The sequence below is a fragment of the Chlorocebus sabaeus genome, chromosome 6 (genome assembly GCF_047675955.1).
Source record: "Chlorocebus sabaeus isolate Y175 chromosome 6, mChlSab1.0.hap1, whole genome shotgun sequence".
Taxonomy (NCBI): domain Eukaryota; kingdom Metazoa; phylum Chordata; class Mammalia; order Primates; family Cercopithecidae; genus Chlorocebus; species Chlorocebus sabaeus.
In genome coordinates, this window is record NC_132909.1 from 14596198 (window position 1) to 14605679 (window position 9482).

Below are 9482 nucleotides of genomic sequence, written 5' to 3' on the forward strand. Positions count from 1 at the left end.
ACATTGGTTATATTACTAAGGCTTTGACTGGGATGTTGTATTTGAGAATATACATAGAATAAACCCATAGGGAATGCAGGGAAAGTCTGAAGTTGGCCTTGGTTTGGCTTCCTAGTCTCAAGAGGTTTTTGAATGTTTAATCTGAGAGTCTTATGAAACTTCTAGCAAAGCAAAGTTTAAAAAGAGCCCTATGGTCCCTTGCTACTCTTGCTGCATTTAGGTAAAAAATCTAGGCAAGTTTTGTGAGACTCAACCTATTTTGCAAACAAATTCATCCTACTGGGATTATCCTTGGTAAAAATAGAGACCCCTATATAGAGACATTATTTTGAAAAGAAAAACTGTAGTACACCTGTTACCATATTGAACCACTGTTCATTATCTTTGAGTATTTATAATCCATTGGTAGACTAGACTGGACCCTGATTTCTTTTAGTTCTTCCAATTCATTTTTCTCCAATGAAATCATTAAGAACAGGAACAGCTCTGTTCCTGAAGCCATATAAGCTAGAGGTGGACAACTCAATGTAATTTTCATGGGAAAACCCTCGTGTCTGAGGTGTGGGCTCTTCAGAGCTCACCAAATGTTCAACGCCATAACTTAGAGACACTTAAACTGCAAACCAGGACAGCAAGTTGATGACTTTACACTGTGGACAGTTTTTCTCAAGATGTCAGAACAAGACTATCAATCATGATGAGACTCTTACCTCTCTTAATTTGTCCTTGCTTATGCCTGTCTCCTTTGCTTTCCAAAATAATGCTGTACTTAGGATTTCACAAGAAGTAGCTTCTGAGAGTAAGTTAATAGTGTCAGATATATCATGTCAAAGACACTTTTTTTTAAAGATGGAGTTCCTCTCTTGTTGCCCACACTGGAGTGCAATGGCACAATCTTGGCTCACCACAGCCTTCTCCCCCTGGGTTCAAGTGATTCTCCTGCTTCAGCCTCCCTAGTAGCTGGGATTATAGGCATGCACCATGACACCAGGCTAATTGTGTATTTTTAGTAGAGATGGGGTTTCTACATGTTGGTCAGTCTGGTCTCGAACTCCCGAGCTCAGGTGATCCACACGCCTTGGCTTCCCAACGTGCTGGGATTACAGTCGTGAGCCACTACACCTGGCCCACACATTTTTACATAACAAGAGATCCCTGAGTCCACCCAAAAACTGCCCTTAGCTGCATCTTTAACTCAACTTTTTCCTCAAATGTATGGAGTTTTTTTTTTAGGCTACTACTTCTATACTTGCCTATTCTTCTCCTCCCTGTTTTAATTTAACATAGACATGCAATGCTAGAAAATAGAATTGCTCTCTACCAGCTAACAAGTGGGAACCTGTGCAGTTTCTGACACTTCTTGTTGCACATGGATAAATACATCGGGCATTATAGAGACTCAGTTGTAAAAATCAACAAATGTGCTGCCTGGTTAAAATGACTAGTCTCTTCTGGCTTCTTCTTTGATCTATTCTATTGTAGTTGGTTTACATCTTGCCTAAGGTGCATATTCCAAACTCTTGGTATTTTCATCCTGATAGTCATACTGGTAGTCTCCCTCATGTGGTGCAATCTACAACCATTTTTATTTGCATGGAAATATTTGTGTGCAGCCATCCTTCAAATATCAAATTGTTTCTCTTGGGCTGGAATTCAAAAAGTCAAGGAAATGTGTGGTTTATGGGCCAGGCGCAGTGGCTCACATCCATAATCCCAGCACTTTGGGAGGAAAAGGCAGGTGATTCACAAGGTCAAGAGGTGGAGACCAGCCTTGTCAATACGGCGAAACCCTGTCTCTACAAAAAATATAAAAATTATCCGCGTGTGGTGGCGCTCACCTATAGTCCTGTAGGGAGAACCCCTGAAAGCATTGCTATGGAATAAAAGATGAAATGCTCCTGATTATTGTAAATACAAAATTGCATGCAGGATTGTGTAAAGACAATGCCAGGATGGGCTGCCAGAATCAGCCAACAGCACGTGATGTACTACCCCCTGCAGAGAGCCTATAAATGGACGTGTAGTCAGGGAGGCTTCACATCACCAAGATTCCTATTCCAGAAAAGCAGATGTTCATACCTCTGGGAATGGAATGCAACCCTTGTGGAGAGCCTATTAATGGACACTTGAGGGGTGCCAGTTCATATGGATAAGATAGGGCTATAAACGCACTTATCTTACCAGGGCTCTTCTAGGTCTCTTTAGGGTTTAGGCATACTCCCTTCTGAGAATTTTTTGGTTTAACCGGTTGTGTAGCTACACGTCCTGTTTCTATTGATTGTTTGCAACCAGCTTTTCCTGCAACTGTTCTGCTGATTAATATCTTCCTAATCATAGGATATAGATAGACTATATTTCTGTTTTACAGCTGTGTTAGAAATTGCTGATGCCCACACTATCCTGTGAATTCTTATCTCTGTATCCTGTACTTCTGTATACCGATGTTATGTTAAAGAATTTCTTCATCCCCATGTGACCATATCACCTCAGAATCAAACGTCCCTTAATCCCTTACTAACCTACTCCTGCCCTCACTAAATTTAGTAATAAATGCTGGTATATCCAGTGTATTGGTGGCACTACAGGACCAGAAGGCAATGACCCCCCTGGACCCAGCTTTCACTATCATGTGTGTGTGTTTTATATCTTGACTAGCCAATCCACCGGGAAACAAAGAAAGAGGCCTGTTGCATTGTGGGCTGCTGGTCAGATCCTGCAATTTATCCCAGCTACTTTGGATGCTGAGATGGGAGAATCACTTGAACCCACAAGACAGAGGCTGCAGTGAGCCAAGATCATGCCACTGCGACACAGCTTGTGCCACAGAGCAAGACTCCATTTAAAGAAAAGAAAAGTGGGGGATGGTGCCAACATGGTCAAATAGGAACAGCACCAGCCTCCAGATCCCAGTGTAAGCAACACAGAAGACGGGTGATTTCTGCATTTCCAGCAGAGGTACCAGGTTCACCTCGATGGGGCATCTTGGACAATGGGTGCAGGACAGTGGGTGCAGCCCAACGAAAGAGAGCGGAATCAGGGTGAGGCATCAAAAGGGGGAAAGGAATTCCCTTTCCTAGCCAAGGGAAACTGTGACACACAACACTTGGAAAATCAGGTCACTCTCACCCTAGTACTGTGCTTTACCAAGGGTCTTAGCAAATGGCACATCAGGAGATGATATCCTGCACCTGGCTTGTTGGGTTCCATGCCCATCGAGGCTTCCTCATTGCTAGCACAGCAGTCTGAGATCTAACTGCAAGGTGGCAGCAAGGCTCCGGGAGGGGCACCTGCCATTGTTTTCAATAGGTAAACAAAGTGGCCAGGAAGCTTGAACTGGGTGGAGCCCACCACAGCTCAAGAAGGCCTGCCTGCCTCTGTAGACTCCTCCTTTGGGGACAGGTCATAGCCAAACAAAAGGCAGCAGAAACCTCTGCAGATGTAAATGTCCCTGTCTGACAGCTTTGAAGAGAGTAGTGGTTCTCCCAGCATGGAGTTTGGGATCTGAGAACGGACAGACTGCCTGGTCAAGTGGGTCCCTGACTCCTGAGTAGCCTAATTGGGAGACATCTCCACTAGGGGCAGACTGACACCCCACACCTCACATGGCCGGGTACACCTCTGAGATGAAGCTTCCGGAGGAATGATCAGACAGCAACATTGGCTGCTCAGCTTCCGCTGCTGATACCCAGGGAAAAAGGGTCTGGAGTGGACCTCACACAAATTCCAACAGACCTGTAGCTGAGGGTCCTGACTGTTAGAAGGGAAACTAACAAAAACAGAAAGGACATCCACACCAAAACCCCATCTGTACGACGCCACCATCAAAGACCAACGGTAGATAAAACCACAAAGATGGGGAAAAAGCAGTGCAGAAATGCTGAAAATTCTAAAACTTGGAGCGCCTCTCCCCCTCCAAAGGAACGCAGCTCCTTGCCAGCAATGGAACAAAGCTGGACAGAGAATGACTTTGACGAGTTGAGAGTAGAAGACTTCAGACAATCAAACTTCTCCGAGCTAGAGGAGGAAGTACAAACCCAGCGCAAAGAAACTAGAAACCTTGAAAAAAGATTTGACGAATGGCTAACTAGAATAACCAATGTAGAGAAGTCCTTAAACAACCTGATACAAATGAAAACCATGAAACGAGAACTACATGACAAATATACAAGCTTCAGTAACCAACTCAATCAACTGGTAAAGGGTATCAGTTATTGAAGGTCAAATGAATGAAATGAAGTGAGAAGAGAAGTTTAGAGAAAAAAGAGTAAAAAGAAATGAACAAGGCCTCCAGAAAATTTGGGAGTATGTGAAAAGACCAAATCTACGTCACATTCCTGTACCTGAAAGTGACTAGTAGAATAGAACAAGTTGGAAAACACTCTGGAGGATATTATCCAGGAGAACGTCCCAAACCTAGAAGGCAGATCAACATTCAAATTCAGGAAATACAGAGAACGCCACAAAGATACTCCTCGAGAAGTGCAATTCCAAGACACATAATTGTCAGATTCACCAAAGTTGAAATGAAGGAAAAAATGTTAAGGGCAGCCAGAGAGAAAGTTCGGGTTACCCACAAAAGGAAGCCATCAGACTAACAGCGGATCTCTTGGCAGAAACTCTACAAGACAGAAGAGAGTGGGGGCCAATATTTGACTTTCTTAAAGAAAAGAATTTTCATCCCAGAATTTCTTATCCAGCCAAACTAAGCTTCATAAGTGAAGGAGAAATAAAATCCTTTACAGACAAGCAAATGCTCAGAGATTTTGTCACCAACAGGCCTGCCCTACAAGAGCTCCTGAAGGAAGCACTGAACATGGAAAGGATCAGCCAGGACCAGTCCCTGCAAAAACATGCCAAAATGTAAAGACCATCGATGCTAGGAGGAAACTGCATCAACTAACGAGCAAAATAAGCAGCTAACATCACAATGAAAGGATCAAGTTCACACATAACAATATTAATCTTAAATGTAGATGAGCTAAATGGTCCAATTAAAAGACACAGACTGGAAAATTGGATAAAGAGTCAAAAACCATCAGCTTGCTGTATTCAGAAGACCTAGCTCATGTGCAGAGACACACATATTTATAATCCCAAAGGATTATAAATCACGCTGCTATAAAGACACATGCACACATATATTTATTGTGGCACTATTCACAATAGCAAAGACTTGGAACCAACACAAATGTCTATTGATGACAGACTGGATTAAGAAAATGTGGCACATATACACCATGGAATACTATGCAGCCATAAAACAGCATGAGTTCGTGTCCTTTGTAGGGAGATGGATGCAGCTGGAAACCATCATTCTCAGCAAACTATCGCAAAAACAGAAAACCAAACACTGCATGTTCTCACTCATAGGTCAGAATTGAACAATGAGAACACTTAGACACAGGATGGGGAACATCACACACTGGGGTCTGTTGTGGGGTGGGTGGAGGGGAAGGGAAAGCATTAGGAGATATACTTAATGTAAATGACGAGTTAACAGGTGCAGCACACCAACATGGCACATGTATACATATGTAACAAATCTGCACGTTATGCATATGTACCCTAGAACATAAAGTATAAAAAAAATTTGTAAAAGACAAAGGAAATTAAAAAGAAAAGAAAAGAAATGATGGAAGCCTAAAATTACTTTTATTGAGACTAATGATAATTCTTTAAGTTTTGGTCATATTCTCCCCTAAGTGAAAGTACAGACACTCCAAAATAGTCACACGTGCTAGATGTTATACACTGCCACTGAAAATGTAAGGAAGCAGGTCGCTCTCAAAACAGATCATATTTTTCTGTAAAATAAAGATTCCAGTCTACCTGAGTGAGCATAATCAGGAAATCCCCTCTGCTTTAACTTTTACCAACAAAAGTGACCTGAAGTACTATGATGTTAACCAATCAATTTATTTCTATGGCTTTGTTTACTGATCTGCATTTGACAAAACCCACTTTTATGTTACTGTATTGCCCAGGGGGAGTCATCACTGTATCTGTAGATGGAGAGCTGATCCAAATCATAAATGACAAATAAAAGCCAATTCCATATATAACTAAATTAGTTGTAATTTTGTCTTGTCACACATGTTCACAGCAAGCAATGGCCAGGGGAGTCTCTCAGGCGGTATCATTCTCACCCTGACCTTCCTGCCTCTGTCTTTCACTTATGAGGACCTTTATGATGACACTGAGCTCTACCCAGATAATCGAGAATAAGCTTTCCATCTGAAGATAATCAACTGCATCACCGTTGAACAGTGCTTTTTCCAAGAAAATAAATGCATGTGTTCCAAGTCTTAGGATGTGGATTTTTTTTTTTTTTTTTTTTGAAACAGAGTTTCACTCATGTTGCCCCAGCTGGAGTGCAGTGGGGTGATCTCAGCTCACTGTAACTTCCACCTCCCAGGTTCAAATGATTCTCCTGTCTCAGCCTCCCAAGTAGCTGGGATTACAGGTGCCCGCCACCACGCCAATCTAATTTTTGCATTTTTAGTAGAAACAGTGTTTCACTATGTTGGCAAGGTTGGTCTCGAATTCCTGACCTCGTGATTTGCCCATCTATCTTCCCAAAGGGCTGCGATTACAGGCGTGAGCCACCGCACCCTGCCCGGATGTGGACATTTTTAAGAGGCCATTATTCTGTCTCATACAAGTGACTTTCATAAACATTACCCACAACAAAAATATGTTTTGCCTTCCTTCTGTGTCTCACTTTTCTGTCTGCACAAACCACAGTGAAACATACTAGCTCTGCTATGAAGTGGCTGGAGGACCCTAGGCCCCTCATTTGACCTCCCTCAGCCTCTTTCCTCATCTGCAGTGTAAGGCTGACTCTTACTGCATCAGAAAATGACAGTGGAAGAGTAAATTAACATGTGTAAGACATTAGTCACAGAGCCTGGTACCTGATGAGCCCTCGGTAAACATTCCTTTCAGTCCCTTCCTTTCACCATCCCATTTTTCTTGCCCTCACCTATCTTCTCCTTCATCTCCTTTCTCTTCAGTAACTTTCTCAGTCTAACCTGCCAATTAAACAAGCCACACTACCCATTCTCTCATGACTCTGATGGTGTATTCTTGTGATAGAGTCTGCTATGCACTAAAGGCAATGAGTATTATTTTTATGGAGAGGTCTGTTTGCAACAAGAAATCCTTTTTATGTTCGCAAAAAATGTATACACGATTTCTCTTAACTTACGCATACCAGTCTCAATTCAACCTGTTATTTCATACATGCACTTCATTATTTTATTCTTCAGTCTTTCTCCTTACACCTTAAAAATTAGGATAGTACAAAAACAAAAATAATGGTCTGGGCCGGAAGAGGGTATTCTTTTAGAAGATGAATGTTTTCTTTTTCAAGATGAATGCTATCTGCAAGGCAGCCCTGATGCCCATTTCTGGGTTTGGCTTACATCAAAGCCATTCAACCCTAGGACATATTCTTAGATTCCCAGGAGATAATGATTGTCACGGAAGCCACACCCACTCTGAGTATTCCTACTGTTGGGTAAAGGAATGTTTAGGGAATGTAGTGCATGAGTTACTCCTCCTAAATTCTTCTACTCCTGGAAGTTAAGCTTCCCCACTAACCAGTTTTATCTCCAGCTGGCCTGCCTGGACCCTGACTGGAAAGTACCTCCACACTCTGGATGGCCAGGGTGGCACTTCTGCCTATTCCCATAATTATAATAGCTCACACACTGATGCAGCACTCACTATGCACCAGGCACTATCCTAAGAGCTTTTCATGTACCTACCGTCCTGACAAAAAAATCCTAAGTGCCACCCTCCGCATTTTTACAGATTAAAAAAAAAAAAAACAAAACTGTGGCAGAGAAGTATGTGCCCACTGTCACCTAACTCCATAATTTAACCTCATCCTCCACTTCATCTGGTAAGAGGGCACTCTAAGATTTTCAAGGTCTCCTGAATGACATCCACCTTCAGAAATGATTTTTGTCCCATTTACTTTCAGGATTTGACAGCCAGCATTTTGTTTTCTGTCTCATCCTTCACTTATGCACCTGTTCCCTAACACTACACTCACAACTGCACAGCCCTGCATAAAAGCTAGCTTTTAGAAACCTCAATCTTTTTTGAAAAAAAAAAAAAGGCCAGGTTCTAAGTCTCACAAAAGGTCATTTTTTATTCTATTGTCAACTATTTTCATGACCATCCTCTGGAGACAAACAAGTGCATTAGAAACAGAAAATGTAAAGAGAAGAAAGCAGGAAGAGGGTGAGTTTCTAGATAAACACACAGGGAAAAGATTCCAAATCCAGAAGAATTCATAAAATGCACCCAGGGAGTGTGGCTTTGAGCAATGGCAGCCCCACTTGCCACGTTCCATGGCTGTTGGCCTCTTCCTTCTCAACCTGCTCATCCTGGTCTTGCTTTCTTAGACTAATACAAACAACCTGGGAGCTGGGGTCAGATCAGAGCACACAGCACTGAGTGGTAGGGTTGGGAAAGACAGAAATGGAAGAAGAGTGTTTGACTCATGAAGACCTGACTCACCTAGGTACACATCAACTAGGCAGGCAACAGATTACTGAAGGGCTTTGCAGGACTCATGGCGGTTATCCAGAATGACTAACTGAGACAAGGGTCTTGAACAATCGAGTTTTATTGAGCCAGAGCTTGAGGCTGCACCTTGGGAAAATATGAGTTTCAAAAAACCTCGGTGGCTTGTGTTCTCTCTGAAGAGGTTTCAGGAGGCTTAGTATTTATACATTTGATTAAAAGAGAGAAGGCAGGTAGGAAGAGATGGAGTGGGCAGGAAAACAATTGATCTAATATTGTCTTTCTTCTGTGCCTCAGAAAATAAATATTATCAGAATGAGAGTTAAAATACTTGAGTTTTAGGAGCTAGATTTTGATTGTTCACCTAAAGTTACAATCAGCATGTCTTTCTTTTACAAAGAAATATATGTCTTGAAAAGTTTGAAGCTTTTTTCAGGCAATTTTTCAGCTTTATCTCCAGCTGGCTTGCCTGGACCCTGACTGGAAAGTACCTCCACACTCTGGATGGCCAGGGTGGCACTTCTGCCTATTCCTGTAATTATAATAGCTCACACACTGATGCAGCACTCCCTATGCTCACAATTTGTTCAGGCAATCATCTAGAGATGCCTGAGATCTTTGGCTTTTGTGTTTACCTTCTTCTTCTTCTTTCTTCTTTCTCCTTCTTTCTTCTTCTTTCTCCTTCTTCTTCTTCTTCTTCTTCTTCTTCTTCTTCTTCTTCTTCTTCTTCTTCTTCTTCTTCTTCTTCTTCTTCTCCTCTTTTCTTTTCTTTTCTTTTCTCTTCTCTTCTCTTCTCTTCTCTTCTCTTCTCTTCTCTTCTCTTCTCTTCTTCTTCTTCTTCTTCTTCTTCTTCTTCTTCTTCTTCTTCTTCTTCTTCTTCTTCTTCTTCTTCTTCTTCTTCTTCTTCTTTTTTAAGAGACGCAATATTGCTCTGTCGCCTAGAGTGT